This window comes from Schistocerca nitens, chromosome 1, assembly GCF_023898315.1.
Source record: "Schistocerca nitens isolate TAMUIC-IGC-003100 chromosome 1, iqSchNite1.1, whole genome shotgun sequence".
NCBI classification, from domain to species: domain Eukaryota; kingdom Metazoa; phylum Arthropoda; class Insecta; order Orthoptera; family Acrididae; genus Schistocerca; species Schistocerca nitens.
In genome coordinates, this window is record NC_064614.1 from 708811216 (window position 1) to 708828613 (window position 17398).

Below are 17398 nucleotides of genomic sequence, written 5' to 3' on the forward strand. Positions count from 1 at the left end.
ATTCCACGAGTGAACTCACTGAAGAGTTAAATGCTAGAAGGCTACTTTTTCCAAGGATACACAGCTGATTTAGTCACAGTAATACTTGGAAAATTTGCTATTACCATTGGCAAAATGATACAATCTGCACTGGACACTGTGGAAAACAGGATGTTATGATCAGTCCCAAGAAAACTGTTGTTGTACCATCCACAAGAAAGCCAGTTCAGCATACGTACAGGAATCTCAAGTTCCTCAATGAAACTCTACCAGTAGACAGAATCTTTAGGTAACCCTGGATGCAAAACTATGACATATCCCTTATATAAATAAGGTATGTTCCAAGGCAAAATGTACTCTTATGACCAGTAGAAGAGCCTGTGGTAAAAACTGGGACCAAAACCCCAGGAATATGTACTGGATATTCACTATTGTAATAACACCTGTGATAATGTATGGGCCTAAAGTGTATGGCGAAATGATGTAGAACACATGGTGGCCACTACGAAACTTTGTAAGGCGTAGAGATTGGCCTGCTTAGGCATAACACATGGAATCAGCTGCACACCCTCTGCTGGAATGGAGACCATGCTGGACGTACCCCTATTATAGCTTACAGTTGCAATGGTGGCAGTAGCAGGGTCATACAGGTTAAAAACTGGAAATAACTGGGTACCTTTAGCATGTCTAGCATGTCTAGAATCTCACACCAAAATATATATGGTAAATATAGAAATGGTTGGGGAAATGTTGGCTGACCATACAGTAACTTCCTAACTTCCAGCTGCTTCAACAAAGTTTCCAGTCTAACAACTGGAAGAAAGGAGCAGTGGGAGAATGAGCCTTGGCACTGTTCAGGAGATATAGTATTTGTTAAGTGTTGGGTTCTAAACATAGGAAGGTGCTGGAGCTAGGGTATATGTGATAGAGCCTAGACTAGAGAGAGCAATTTCTTTAGGGAAGCTGGGCAAGGTATTCCAGGCCCAAATATCTGCAATCAGTGTGTGTGCAAAGAAGAACTTTCAGACAGCCAAGCAGCTTTGAATTCTCTACCAGGTCCAGCAATGAGATCAAAGATCAAGATTATATCAGAATGCCTTGATGCCCTTGTGAGACTAGGGGAAAGCAACAGGGTAAACCTGATGTGGGTTCCTGGTCACTCAGGACATAATGGCAATGGACATGCCGATAGGCTGGCCAGAACAGGTGCCTCGCCTTTATTTATTGGACAGGAACCTTTCCTAAGCATTATCACCAAGGTGATGGTACAATCAAAACTACATAGCTGGGTCAGGAGGCTGCATTCACAATATTGGCCTATGATCTGAAAACAAAAACTTGGCTAGCTAAGGATGCCAAAGAGATGTTTCAAGAGAAGTTCTGTAATCCCAGATTTGAACAGGACACAAATTAAACTCATGGTAGGACTGATGACATCATGGAAATTTTAAGAAACACCTACATACCATAGGTATAGAGAAAGAAGACTTTAATAGTAGACTATCTGGTGAGGGGGTTGAAACCACACCACACCTAATATTCCAATGCGAAGCATTAGATATCAAAACATGGGCCATTAGGTCATGAAGAAATGATGTCTAATAAGGAAGTAGTAAAGGGTTTCCTCCTACTCTTCAGTGATACTCGGTGGCTTTACTAAATCACAAGTAGCGCAGCCGCAGAATAAACTCAGTTTCAGGGTGGTCAATAATGGGCTAAGACCACCGTTGTTTTTGCCACATGAGCAGACCACGTCAGATCATGATAAAGAGGAGAAACAACACTGTCACATTAAGCACAAATGACAAATCCGTAGATTGTGCAACAAGCTTAAAGTCTTTAACGATGGGCACTGGTTGTCAGATAATGTGGAATGAGGACACAAAGGTACTAGCAAAAAGAATGTTATCAGTGTTGTAGTCTTAATGTTTTAGCATCAGTCTGTAGCAGTCAATGTCTTGCGGTGACATATTATGCCTATGTGTGCTTAGTTCTTAGCTACGGGATTGTTTCCTGGGGACTGAATGCAAAAAGCATGTACAAAGTATTTAACTTGCAGAAAAAACTAGGCCATAAGAATATGTGACAAAATGAATGGATTGGCCGATCCTTTGAGCACTATATGGAGGTGAAAGCCAACATCGCCTGATAACCGAGCACATCAAAATTATTGCATATCTAATAAAATTGCCAAAACTGCCTACTGTTGAGATACAGCAAATACAAAGCCATTTCTTGAATTAGCAGAATCCATAAATACAAATTATTAACATGTTTATATGTTAACATGTCTAGCGGGCCTCGTTATCCTTCGGGATACAGTGTGGATGGAAGATTTTTCCAGGTATTTTGTAGTCAAAGTTTGGAAATAAACAATTTCATTGAAGTTTTAAATATTTGTTTATTTATGATGCACGAAAACTAGTTATTAAATCATTCATAATTTGTTTAAACTGTGATAAAACATGATTTGGTACATGCTTATTTATTGTTAGCTTGTTGACACTGCAACAGAGATTAAGATGTAATAATTTATTTAAATATGATTTGTTATATTCGTAAAAACATTAAGAAATGTGCTTTGAGTCTCTTAGTGCCAAAGCAATAAGCAGAATATGGACATATATTTGACTTGCTTCAGAGATTTCCTTCCAAAACAGGAGTACGTATAGTAAATTAAAGGACACAGTGTATATGTCAGTTATGCAATAAGATGTACGCATACATAGATTTAAGAATATATGCATTAACAATTTATAATATACAGGGTGATTCAAAAATGCATGTAAATATTTTAAGGGTGTATTTGTGAGGTAAATATAAGACAAAAATGTTCTATAAATGTTTTTCCATAAACGTTTAATTCCAGAGTTATCGTTAAATACGAAAGTCATGTCCGTATCAAAACGACGGCAGTGCAAGCAGCAGGATGCCATATTCTGGTACGTAATTCACATACGTATCTCCCAACAGTTGATTCGAAACTGCATGAATAGTGTTTGTTTTTGTTTGCACGTGATGTTTACTCCTACTGTACGGAAGATGGCGCTGATGTTGTTGGTAACGGAAAAGTACGTCCTGTCGTTCATTCATCGTCGGAAGGCTAAAGGTTTCGTGCACATGATGTACTCAAACAGTGAGTATGCTGATATGCACCTTGTGTATGGTGCAGCAGATGGAAATGCACTTGCAGCAAGACGAAGGTACAGTGAGCTGTTTCCAGGAAGACGGTTACCAAGTCATCAGACGTTTGTATCTGTGGACAGACGTATGCGGGAGTATGGCATTCGTCCTGGGCCACATTCAGGTCGACCACTTGAGCATGCAGTGAACGTCGAGGAACATGTTTTGGACCTGGTAGACCAAGATCCATCTATCAGTACGAGACAAATTAGTGCAGCTGTACGACTTCCACAATCTACTGTATGGCGGCTGCTTCGGAGACAACAGTTGCATCCATTTCACCTGCAAAAAGTGCACGAATTGACACCTGAAGACTATCCTCGCCGTCAGCAATTCTGCCAGTGGTTACAAGAGCGTCATTTGAATGATCCAATGTTCATTCGGCGGATATTATTCACAGATGAGGCCATGTTTACTCGTGCGGGTGTAATCAATTCGCATAATATGCACCAGTGGGCTGTCGAGAATCCTGGCGCGAGAATTGTGCGTGGATATCAACATCAATTCTCCATAAACATTTGGTGTGGTATTGTGGGGAATTACTTACTCGGACCTCATGTTCTGCCTCCAAGGCTGAATGGGCACGCGTACTGCGAATTTTTGGAGGGAGAATTGCCTGGATTGTTACAGGATGTCCCTCTTGCAACACGAGCCACCATGTGGTTTATGCACGATGGTGCTCCCGCCCATTACAGCCGCAACGTAAGGGCGTACCTCAATTCTGCGTATCCACATCGATGGATAGGTCGCGGAGGACCAATTGCTTGGCCAGCCAGATCACCTGACCTGAACCCTTTAGACTTTTATTTATGGGGCCGACTAAAGACATTGGTGTATTCTTCTGCAGTACCGAACAGAGAAGTGCTACAACAAAGAATTGAAGGTGGTTGTGAAATTATTCGTGGAGAGTTGAACGGACTGTGTAATGTGCAGAGATCATTGATGCGACGAGCACGGGTCTGTCTGCATGTTCAGGGACAGCATTTTGAACATGCATTGCATTAAGATTTGTGCAAATACAGTACAGTACAGTACAGTCTGTAAAATGCTTCAATTTTCCTTAGTTATTGTGCATTGCTGTAGTTCAATCAACAGGACCTAAATTAATACAGTGTTCGCGAGGAATTGTTTCAGTTTGTTACGTCACGTTTATTTATCAGTTTGCGTTGTTAGTCCAAATGCACTGTAATTAAACTGTGAACTCTGGGAATTAAATACCTTACGTTGTATTGAATGTATTATCCTGTTTTGTTCATAACTCTGTAATAAGCCAAGTATGGAAAAAATTGTATAGAACATTTTTGTCTTATATTTACCTCACAAATACACCCTTGAAATATTTACATGCATTTTTGAATCACCCTGTATACAAAATAGTTTATTCCGATAAGGTGGGCCACAGAAAGTAATGAACTTGACTACAGCAGTTGGTCATGTGACCAAGCTCTGGAGGAGATAAGCTGAGAAGCCTTGTAGTCTTTCTGTCACTATCATTGAACTCAGAAATCTGTGCAAGGAGTCTAAAACTTTACGTGTGCTGCAAACTCTGAACTATATTAACGTTTGGAAATTTCATTCAATGCTCCAATCACATTGCTCTGCACAATACACTGATAAATTTATCTCCTGCAAGTTTATTTAGAAATGTATGGCCACCTCTGCAAACTTGTTTACAATAATTCTGTACTTGCAAGTAAAGCTACCAGTTGAACATAAACCAAAGCCTTTTTATCTTGTTATCCTTTGGGATACGGTGTGGATGGAAGATTTTTCCAGGTATTTTGTAGTCAAAGTTTGGAAATAAACAATTTCATTGAATGAAAGTGAAATCTAATTTGAATATAAATTAACAAGCTTTATTAGTAGAATCATACGCACTTTTGGTATCCAGGTCAATTGTTCAGAATATAAAGTTTAATCATTATGTAAATAATTATTAGGGGACAAGTCATGTTTCATGTGTTTTATTATTGCATGAGATATTCCACCTGGTCTCCATGCCATTACAAGAGAGTTGACGACGTGCTTGGAGTCTTGTCAGGTACCGTAGTCAAAGGCGGCAAAGTGTCTTCTGCACCAGCCATGCTGCCCTAAAATACCAATGATCAGAAGTTTACATCAATGATGTATAAATATAAGTATTGAAAAAAAAGGAAAAAAAAAATGCTTGTTATTCATTACCTAGGTCTCCTATAACAAGATAATTATCATCTAATATGTGTTGTATTTAAAGGCACAATAAAAGCCTTAAATGATCGAAGTTACCAAGTCATGGTTTTTAATAAAAATTGGGTAAGAAGATTTAAGATCAATAAGGAAGATATGAGCACAAACGTTAAAGTGCTAATACAAGAAGCCACTACCAACTAGACAATATGGAAATAGTGAAAATGTACATTCATCTTTCTAGAAGTAACGATTCTTATGAAGCAATATAGGGCAGTAACAGGCATACTAATCAAAACTAAAGCTGCTTTTCAAGAGCCAATACAAACAAGTGTATGACACTGAAACATCAAGAATCAGTACAACCAAAAGCACAAAATGTAGAATTCAACAAATTTGAACAATATAATCAAGTTTACCATATATTGGAATTTTGGTTCATGAATGAATATATTTATAACACCACAATTGGAATTCAGTTGCTAAGCAACTAAACAACCAGAGAAGTACGACTACATTTACCTATATACAGATAATTGGAGCACCCTTGACAAATAGCCCTACATGTTGTTCAGAGCACAGAAGGTTGGGCCAGTTGGCAGCTGTCCATCAGGTCGCAATTTGATGAACCATCAAGAGACAGCATGCTGACATCAACAGCAGCAGACGACGACAAACAGCAACCATCTTTGCAGCCCTCCATTAGTTGCAAAACACCGTAACTCAGTGGGTTCTGATCTGATTATTTATTTATTATTTTTTTTTTAAATGAAGTATTGTGATTGCGTAAATATAAAGATTAAAGTGAAGTAATAGTACAGTAATTTGGTTGCAACAACTGTGAATGCATTGTTTACAGTCAGGTAACAGTGACATTAAGACATTCTATTATTATGAGTACCTTACTGTTACAAACAGTAAATAAAACGCCAGACCATCACATCGCATGTACCCACACCCATTTCATGATTAAGACATCTTATGTTGTATATAGTTCAGTGTAGCCACATTAATATGTGAGGTAGATATAAATTTGTTTTACTCTGGAAATAATACAATGGGACACACAGATAACAGCATGATCATGGAAGAGTTAATGCAATCGGTTTTACAACAGTCAGATCACTTAAATACTACAATCGTGCATATGGATGACAAGTTCACACAAGTAGATAACAGATTGTCACAAATTGACAACATACCCATGAATTTAGAAATGCAATTTTATGTGTTCACTACCCAACTTAACAGTAGGGTAAACACATTGGAAACAAGATTGAACATGAGTTTCAATCATGTTTCTGAAGTAGATAGCCACTTAGAAATAGTGGAAACTGAACAAGGTGGTACCTTAGAGCATGTACATACTATCAAAGCACAAAATGACAAATCAGTGGGGAGAACTCATATAGTAGAACAATGTCACCACTTACACTAACAAAAATACTTATGTTTTGTACCTAATAATTAATGAAGTGAAATCAAGGATACAAAAACTTTAATTTAGTAAGGATGTACATAGTACAGTATTGGTAGACACTACATCTACATCTACAAAGACTAAACCTGCTGTGTCAGGAACACCAACAGTTCACAACAGTGATATTTTTTAGTTCAAACACACATGCAGTAATACAAAATAAATCTTCGAGTTGGAGGAGACAAAGAAAGAACTAAAGAAAGAGGTAGAAGACTTATTGTTAAAGAACAGGAAAGTAACTAATAACTGCGATGACTTAACAACAACACTAAGCAAAGATTTAAATCACAAATTCCCCAACTTTTCACCTTCATGCAGTATTTACCCCGTTTTATTTCTAAAGGCATTTGTGGGCACTTTACCTGATTCCTGGTCAGATTTTAATGAGGTATGGTTTGTGATAAGACGTTTGGCAGGTGATGCTGCACAGCGGGGTATGTTAAAGCTAGGAGAATTCACAACTTACAATGATTTCAAATGAGCATTTAATTCTAAGTATTGGAGTGAGGGAGCCCAAAAGAAACTGAGATTAGAAGTTTCATGATAGAAACCATACAACAGCAGTTCATGGAATGGATATTAACAAAGCTAAATTGATCTGATAAGAGACAAGATTAATTCAGCTGCTATGCAACTAAACAATCACAGAAGTACGACTACATTGAAGCCATTAGGACAAAAAGAAATTCAAAAAATCTTACAATGGAATATAATAGAAATGTAGCTGTTATTTCAATCGATTAGCTGTGTTTTTTCTTTTTTTTTTTTTTTTTTTTTTTTTTTTAAGAAGCAATGTGCGTATAGTGTTGGATGAACAAACTGTAAATGGAATAATAGAACCAGAGGTGCCAAATGCTACCATTTGGCCTAAATTTACCAGTCTCAATTTCGATAGGGGCTTTGGATAAAGCATTTGGAAATGAGTTAAGAAGTAAAGTGTTGTTATATGTTGATGACTGATGTAATGTTGCTCACATAGTAGTAATATCAACAACATGGGAAGGACACTTGGAAACATTGGAAGAATTTTTTTAAGAGATTAGTTTCCCAAGGTGTCACTATTAAATTGTCAGAATCACAATTTAGTATAAATGAGATGAAATTCCTGGAAAACATTGTAAATACTATGGGTATTCAGCCAGATCCACACAAATTATATGTGATCACGAAGTGCCCAGATCCTACTAATAAAAAATGACTGGGTGTGGTAGGATTATATGGAAAATTCACTGCCAATTCAGTGCTTATTGCACCAAGTTTGATGAGGTTATTAAAAAAAAAACACAATGTGTAGATGGAATATAAGCTGCCATGAAGAATTTTCAAAAATAAAAGCAGCATCGGCAAAATGTCAACTACTGGCTCACCCAAATTTTGGCATTCCTTTTCACATGGTGGTGAATGCATCAGATTATGGGTTTGGCTTCACACTGAATAGTGGCGGGGGACTAAGAATATTATATATATTGGGACACTGTATAAAAAATTTGCCTATTATGAACTTCAACTGGCACTAATATAAACAGATCTTCAATATTCAATATATTTACTCTAATTTAAATTTACATACTTCTTTTTCTTGTTACCGCCATTGTGCATAGAGCTCAGTATGACAATACTGTTCCAGATCGCCCCTCTCACGCAAATTATTCTCGTCTGCTTCGATCCTCTTGATGCAGGATTCTCGGCGGGTTGTGGAGAGATGAACAGACGGGTATTGTTGCCGTGAATGTATGAACAAACTTTGCTATCTCGATACTTTCTTTAATACTTTCTAATGCACAGTTGGAATACACACGTCGAACAATACCAATGCGGCAGAAAGAAAAGAACAAGGGAGAAATGGAAAGAAAGAAAGAAAGAAATAATAATAATAAGATACAAAAAAAGTGAAAATAGAAGGAAACAAAACCAAACATTCAACACAAACCAAAAGAAATTTTACCAGACAATAGATAACACACACATTAAAACAGACAATCCACCAAACATAACAGACATGGAACACTTCTGGAGCAACATATGGTCAAACCCGGTACAACATAACAGACACGCACGGTGGATACAAGCATAAACAGACTCATAAAAGATGATACCACAAATGCCTGCAGTGATAATTTTGCAACATGAAGTCACGCGAGCAATTAATTCCACGCACAATTGGAAAGCCCCTGGAAATGATAAAACAGCAAATTTCTGGCTAAAGAAGTTCACCTAAACACATTCACATCTAACTAAATTATTTAACGTATGAATATAATAGAGGGAAACATTCCACGCGGGAAAAATATATCTAAAAACAAAGATGATGTGACTTACCATACGAAAGCGCTGGCAGGTCGATAGATACACAAACAAACACATACATACACACAAAATTCAAGCTTTCGCAAACAATGGTTGCTTCATCAGGAAAGAGGGAAGGAGAGGGAAAGATGAAAGGATGTGGGTTTTAAGGGAGAGGGTAAGGAGTCATTCCAATCCCGGGAGCGGAAAGACTTACCTTAGGGGGAAAAAAGGAGAGGTATATATATATATATATATATATATATATATATATATATATACACACACACACACACACACACACACACACACACACACACACACACACACACACACACACACACCTGGGCTACGTGAAAGATGAACCGTTGTGTTTAAAGTATTGTCATCTCTAGATACATGAAAGTAAAATTCTTCCTTGTTACATCCACTCACCTTATCATTTACACATTTGACATATAAGGGAAAAAAAGAAAAAACAAACAAAAAATTTTCTTAACAGCTAACAATATAAATTCTGGAATATGATTTTCCAGCATCCCAAATCTAATATTATTGTACACATGTACAACTTAGAGGGTATACAGCCCTTCTTCAATATATATACGTTCAAGTCTTTGTGTGGGTAAAGGCCCTTGTCCTTACCCATGTGCCAATCTGTATGCTCCTGGGCAGGGGATTTTGGTAATTATGTATGGTCCGATGTATAGTAACTGCCGCTTATGGTTCATTTATCCAATTTTTGTGGATTTGGGGTGTGTTTTAAGTAACACACTTTGTCATATGTAAAAATTGTGTTGTACGTTTCAGCTTTCTGTTGTAAATTCCTTTCCTATATTTAGCCCAGGTTGTCATATTTTACCATCCAGTTATAATTTCTATATCTTGGCTGAAGGTTTTTCCCATTCATCTACCTGTTTGCAATTGAACATCAGCTCATTTGGTGTAAATCCAGTTGATGCATGGGGAAGGTTGTTAACAACTTGTAAGAAAGGAGTAACAAAGTCAATCCACTTGGTATATTTATGAGGTATATAGGTCCTCACAAACCTGTTGAATTCCTTGAGCACCTCTCTATAGGGGGACACTTAAGGATGAAATTTGGCTACTAAAATGTGTTTGATTCATTTGGAATCTACAAACTTTTTCCATTTACATCCCACAAAATACGAGGCATTATCTGTTAACATGACTTCTGGTTCTCCTGCCCTTGCAAAATAATCCTCTTTAATTAGTCTTATAATTGAACTTTCTGAAACTTTCCATATAGCACACAGTTTCAGGTATTTAGTGAAAATATCATACAGGCCTACTATATATTTTACTCCCTCTTTACCTCTGGGATAGGGTCCAGCCACATCTAATGATACCTTTTCTAGAGGTTTCTCAGCCTCAATGGGATGTAGTTCTATCTGTTTTGAGATGTTAGAATGTTTTGCTTTCTGGCAAACAATACACTTTCTTACCACCTGTAATACTATTCGTCTACAGTTGCAGAAATAACAATACTTACCTATTTTATCAGTGCATTTTGCAGCGCCATAATAGCGCTAAGTATTGTGTGTGTGTGTATAAGATAAAATCGTCCACATATTCCTCTGGCAAACACACATTACATTTCTCTAGTTTGGGATGTTTCCTATGGAACAGAACACCTTTGTGAATTGTGAAAAACCTTTTTAATTTTTCATCACTGTTACATGCAAGTTTTGCTCTTACCTGTAATTGCTCTATATGTTCACACATGTGGACATAGTATGGTCTGAGTGTTTTGTCCTCCATCAACATAATTCATATTTCACCTTCCTGCTCTAAAAGATTGTCGAATTCCTCCAAGCCTTGTGGTAGTCAAGAAAGAGCATCAGCTCTTATGTTTTGATTTCCTTTTATGTACACTATTTCAAAGTCGAATTCTTGAAGATAACAAAACCAACAGGGACTGATGTTCACAGTATACTTTTGTGTGTTTACCCCAAAGGAAATATTCAGACTTTTTAAAGGACCAAATTACACCCAAACCCTCTAACTCCATGACTGAATATGAGTGTTCAGATTTGGATAAGGTGTGACTGGTGAAGCTAATTACTTTAGGGATGAGGTTTCCTTGTTCTTCTACCATTTGAAAAAGGCATGCACCCAGACTGTGAAAAGACGCATCAGTGCATAAATAAAAATCATTTTTCATGTCTGGTTGAGATAAAATATTAGCATTTAATAAAGGTCACTTGATGTTTTTGAAATCAGTTTGACATTGCTTGTCCCATACCCAAGGTCTGTTTTTCCAGAGAAGATTGAGTAAAGCATCACTGTTTATAAGTTGGTTGGGGCTGAATTTCCTGAAAAATGACACTACGCCTAAGTATGCCTTTAATTGTTTCTTGTTTTGCGGAATAGGGCAGTTCCAAATGGCACCAAGTTTTTTTAGGATCTGGCAGTATGCCTTCCGAAGACATTATGTGTCCTGAAAAATTTACCTTTTCTTGTACGAAATTAGATTTCTTGAGATTTGCTATTACCCCATATTTGGAAAAACAGCTCAATAATCATTCCACTAATCTTAAATGCTGTACCCAAGTGGGTGTAGTGACTAAAAGGTCACCCGTGTATACTGTTACCTTACTCAAAAGTTTGGGCCGTAGCACTCTGTTAAGTGCAGAGATAAATACACCTGCACTTATGCTCAATCCAAATGACAATACTCAAAATTCAAAGCTCCTTCCATGTAGTTTTATTTGTCAATATGAGACCGGAGATCGATTACAGTAAGAAATTTAGCATTATGTAATTTCATAAGCTGTTCCTCTTAATTGTCTGGACATGTTCGGACTGGTACAATAATCTTATTAATATTACGTGCGCTGAGGATCAGCGTACCTTGCCATCCAGCTTACTCACAGCCAAGATAGGACTACAATAAGCGAAAACGATGGTTGTACTCTGTCCCATTCAAGCATCCTGTTAATCTCTTTTCTTACTGCTTGTGTCTTTGTCCATGGTACAGGGTATGACGTAGAACAAAAAGTTTCATGAGGATACCCTTTCATTTTGTACACGAAATACTTAACCCTTAAGCAGTCACGTGGGGTGTTCACAACACCCCAGTCATACTTATCGATGGATTATTACATAATGGATAGCAGTGTAACGTCTTGTTCTTTGGTACCTTTCTAGAATGTAATATGAAAGCTTTGTGTAACAATAGAATCTACAATGGAAGCACAAGTTCCAAGAAAACATGCAACAATGTGCCCTGGGGTGTTGTCAGCACCCCACATGACTCTTAATGTTGCAGTGGTGCGAGAAAGTGCACAGTTGTGTTCCACAGCAGCTGCTTGTATTTTGTCGCTCTGTGCAGTTAAAACAGCTATAGATCATTACAAAATAGAACAAGAAAGAGTGCGGCTTATGGAAGAGGTCTTAGATGAAACTTTTGGAGGAGGAGAAGAGGAAGAGGAAGAGGAGAAAACAGACAGTTGTAAAAGTTCTCTCTCATCACAGTGACATGGAAACGGAGGGTGAAGACAACCTTAGGAAAGGTGAAAAGTGGAACGACAGCAGAAAACGTAATTAACTTTTTGAAGAAAATTCTACCAGGTTATAGCAACTTTCACGTAGAAAAATTGGAATCTTAAGGGTGTAAATAGTAGTTTTAAGATTGGTGTAGACTTTCATCTAAAAGACAAGCTAATGGACACTGCTGTATGGCCAAAAAATGTTGTAATTAAGCATTTTTTGTTCCAGAGACCAACCATTATGCCAATAAAATAGATTATGAAGTTAAAAACAAGGATCAAGGATCACTGTACAAGAATGTTCCTAGTACTGAAAACAATACATCTATAATCATTGCAAGTGTAAATGTGCAGTGCATAAGAACCAAAATGGATCTCCTATCATTTATAGAAGAAATTAAACCAGATGTTTTATGTATTTGTGAACACTGGCTAGCTTAAGCAGAAGGTGATTTCTATAAATCTGTTGAATACTTTAGACATGGCGAGTGCTTGGTTTCGAAGAACTGCAACCCACGGTGGGGTCTCTGTGTATGCCAACAGAGATCATAGCATCAAAGAAATTGATTTAAGCAGTTTTTGTGTGGATTTTGATCTTGAATTAGCTGCACTGTTATTAACAAATATTCATTTAGTTGTTGTTGCTGTGTACCATTCACCAGATGGTAACTTTGAGAATTTTATTGGACATATGGAGAACTGTTTGTGTTACCTAACACGCCTAAAGTCAAAATTCGCACTGTGTGGAGATTTTAACATACACATAAGTGATGGAGATGCCAGAGAGAGGGTCTTTATGAGATTAATTACCAGTTATGGGTTGTTTATTGCAAGTAAGCTCCCAGCAAGGGGTGGTGCATGCCTGGACATCATAATCACCAACCTCAACATCTGGGATTATAAACTCAGTGTAGTTGAACGTATGATAGCAGATCACAGTGCACTAATAATGGAAACCAGTATGAGGAGCAAACCACAGATAAGCACATGGCATTCAAACTACACATTCAAAAGAAGATTTGCTAAAGAAGAGAGACTAAATGACCTCAAAGCAGCTCTGTCTTGAGTAAACTGGCAGCAGAAAATTGCAGAGTTAGTAGGCAGTGATTCTTTCTTATGTCTGTTCCAAACCTTAAAAGCAATATTTGATGACATGTTTCCGGTAAGACCAGTGAAGAACCCTGTGGACAAATCACAAGGCAGGCAGAAAGTTATCAATGTGAAACAATGGTACAGCCCCAAGCTTAATAAATTGAAGTGTATTGTAACAATGTGCAAGGACTGAATGAAATCAGCTTTAGACATTCCAGCTACAGGATTACATCACCGCAACTACCTAAAAGCCAAAAAAGCTTATAGGATGGCAGTAGAGGAAGCAAAAAAGAAATATTATGATACATACATTAAAGAGGCCCAAAATCCTTGTAAAGCTGCCTGGAATCTTGTAAATGAGAACAAAAAGAAGACTACCTCCTGCTTAAATTCATGTAGCCCTGATGACTTCAATGAATATTTTGTCAGAATAGTGGAAAAGACAGTGAGTGAAATTCCACACTCTGATCTAGATCTGACTGCAAACACAAGAAATGCAGACAGTTGCAGTATTCAAAACTGGAAGGAAGTACACCCTGAAGATATGATAAAAATTGTGAACTACAACAAACACTCAGAAAGTGTAGACATCTATGGCATGTCCTGCACACTGCTAAAGAAAATTATTGCAGAATTAGCTCATCCACTAGCCATAGCAATAAACAGATGTCTATCTTCTGGTGTCCTCCCAGACTTCCTTAAACTGGGGCGCACAGTACCAATATATAAGAAGGGGGATCCATGCGAGGTGTCCAGCTTCAGACCAATCTCAGTAGTACCAGTACTAGCCAAAGTTACTGAGTCTGTGATGCACTGCCAGGTACTGAATTACTTTGAGGAAAACAACTTATTCCAAAACACACAGCACGGATTCCGCAAAGGGAGATCAACAGTGACAGCCACACTGTACTTATTAAAAACGATTCGACAGAGTTTTGAAGAGAGAGAGAGTGTGGCACTGACACTCTGTGACCTCAGCAAAGCCTTTGACTGCATCTCACACACAACACTAATAGCCAAGTTAAGATGCTATGGTGTTGGAGGTGTTGTTCTATCAACACTCCAATCTTATTTGGAAAACCGAAAGCAGGTAGTATCAGTGCACGGAGCAACTTCTCTTGAACAAAAACTGGAACATGGAGTGCCCCAAGGATCAGTCTTAGGACCTCTCCTATTCCTCATATATGTCAATGATATGAGCTGTAATAGTCAAATGTTGCAGTTTGCAGATGACACTACCCTTATTGCCAAAGGATATACAGCCACAGAAGCTCTTGGTGCATCAAATTTGATGTTTGAAGAAATAGAAGAATGGTTCATAATAAACAAAATGAAGATCAATGAAGAAAAAACCCAACATTTGATATGCAGTCCAACCAACATTGAAGACCAAGAAAACATGCAGACTGTCAGACTACTGGGCTTCAAGATTGACAGCAAACTCTCCATGAATGATCATACTGCATATGTATGCACCAAACTTTCTCGTGTGATATACCTCCTGAGGAAGCTGAAGAGGGTAATAACTGACCAGTTTCTCACAATAGTCTACCATGCACTCTTCCACAGCCACATTAGCTATGGACTGTTGTGGTGGGGACACTCCTCAGGCAGCAAAGATGTGTTGCTATTACAAAAAAAAAGCCATCAGGATCATATCCTCTAGCAAAAGACTGGACCACTGTAAGCCTATTTTCATCAGGCTAGGCATAATGACTGTTTTTAGCCAGTACGTGTTTTTCTGCCTCATTTATATAAAAGAAAATGAAAGGAATTTTAGCGTAAGACAAGAAATACATAATCATGACACTCGCTGTAAGAGGAACATTGAAGTGCCAAGGTGTCGCCTATCAAGTAAACAAGACAGCTTTCCAACAATCGCCCTAAAAATGTACAATCAAGTGTCTCCAGAAGTGAAATCCCTGCCACCTGAATTATTTTGGAAAAAAATTGCTCAGGACTTGAAACAACATCCATTATAGTCCTTGGAACAGTTTTTCAACAGTGGTTCTAGTGAATGGACAAAATAATAAACATTGTTATGTTTTATATATAATTTTGCCTAAATTTAATCTTCTTTTTATGTTTTCAGATAACTGCACATTTAATTTTGTGTTTTACTTAAAGTACATATTTTGCCAAAATGAAACTTTATGTGTGTGATCTACATGGTCTTGTAAACGTTTTGCTTTATGGTATTTTCATTTGCTGCTATGAAGTTTTACTTTCCTGTTTAGTTATATTTCATTTTCTCTATGTTCTATGTGTTTTTGTGCACTGCATAAATATTTTCTTTTATTTGTAATATAAATTTTGTATATTGTGCTGTATAAATGTTAGTTAATAAACATTGTATTTGTGACGCAGTCTGTCCAGCCATGGCTGGTAAACGACGAAGATATAGTAATAAAGTAATAATAAAGTAATAACTGGAACCGCAAGTAAGTGCATCGGGCAATGAAAGCAAGCATGATTTTTTTACTGGAAAGGATAAGGTTACAAAATGGATGAAAAGTTGTCCTAGTCGCAATGTAAGAACTATAAGTGTAGACCTCATTATTCATCTTCCTCATGTGAAAGCTATTGCAAAATCTGCGAAAACTGCTGTGGACTGTATTTTGATATTTATAATAACATAAAAATAGGAACAATTACATTGTGCACAAATATTTACATACAACACATTGCATCAAATTTCACAAGAGACCACGATGCCAAACCAACAAATGAGGAAGAAATGAAAGCCCTTCTGGGTCTGTTGATATTGGCTGGGCATTACAGGACAGGACACCAAAATCTGGAAGACTTATGGGACACAAATGGTTTTGGAATTGCAATATTTCATGCAACAATGAGTTTACGGTGCTTTTGTTTCTTGTTGCGTTGGTTGAGATTCAATTATACTCGAGACAAACCACAGCATAGAGAACTTGATTGCCTAGCTGCATTCAGAGAAGTGTTTGAATTATTCATGTCAAACTGTGTCAGTAATTATTCTGTATCTGAATATACAACAGTGAATGCACAACTGGTTGCATTTAGATGCAAATGCAGTTTCCAACATTATATGCCAAGCAAGCCTGCGAAATATGGTTTGAAAATTTTCACATTATGTGATGCAAGAACATGGTATACTTTGGGGATGGAAATCTATGATGGGAAACAGCCAGAGAGTCCCTTTGCACCGTCAAAATCGCCTAAGGAGATAGTAAATAGACTTGTGTGGTCTATCGAAGGTACAATGCAATGTGACACTAGACAACTGGTTTTATTCCACACCACTGACTGAAGAGCTCCTGAAAAAGAAACTTACAGTAGTAGGAACTCTTGGAAAGAATAAGAGGGAGCTCCCTCCAGACTTTGTTTGCACGGGAGGTTATGAACTTAGAAGCAGCCTTTTGGATTCAGAAAGGATAGCACCACAGTTTCATATCTGCCAAAGAAAGGCAAAAATGTTATTCATCTTTCATCTACGCAACGTGATGATTCCATTGACACTAATAATGCAGAGGAAAAGAAATCAGAAATTATAACAATGTACAACAAGACCAAAACAGGTGTGGGCACAATAGACAAAATGTGTACTACTTACTCAACCTCAAGAAAAACTAGACGCTGGCCACTTGCCCTATTTTTCCGAATGATTGACATTGCTTGCATTATCGCCTTCATCACATACGCAAATAATAACAATTAGAGG

General features: G+C 37.5%; 1 protein-coding gene across 1 annotated transcript in view; it reads right to left on the bottom strand.

Moving 5' to 3' along the window:
- LOC126259826 (uncharacterized protein KIAA0825 homolog) overlaps positions 1 to 10635 on the bottom strand; it is a 184387-nt gene extending 173752 nt beyond the window's left edge. Inside the window, exon 1 of the mRNA XM_049956872.1 lies at positions 10608 to 10635. The gene's annotated coding sequence lies outside the window, so the exon portion shown is untranslated. The remainder of the gene's footprint in view (positions 1 to 10607) is intronic.
- Between the last annotated feature and the right edge of the window lie 6763 nt (positions 10636 to 17398).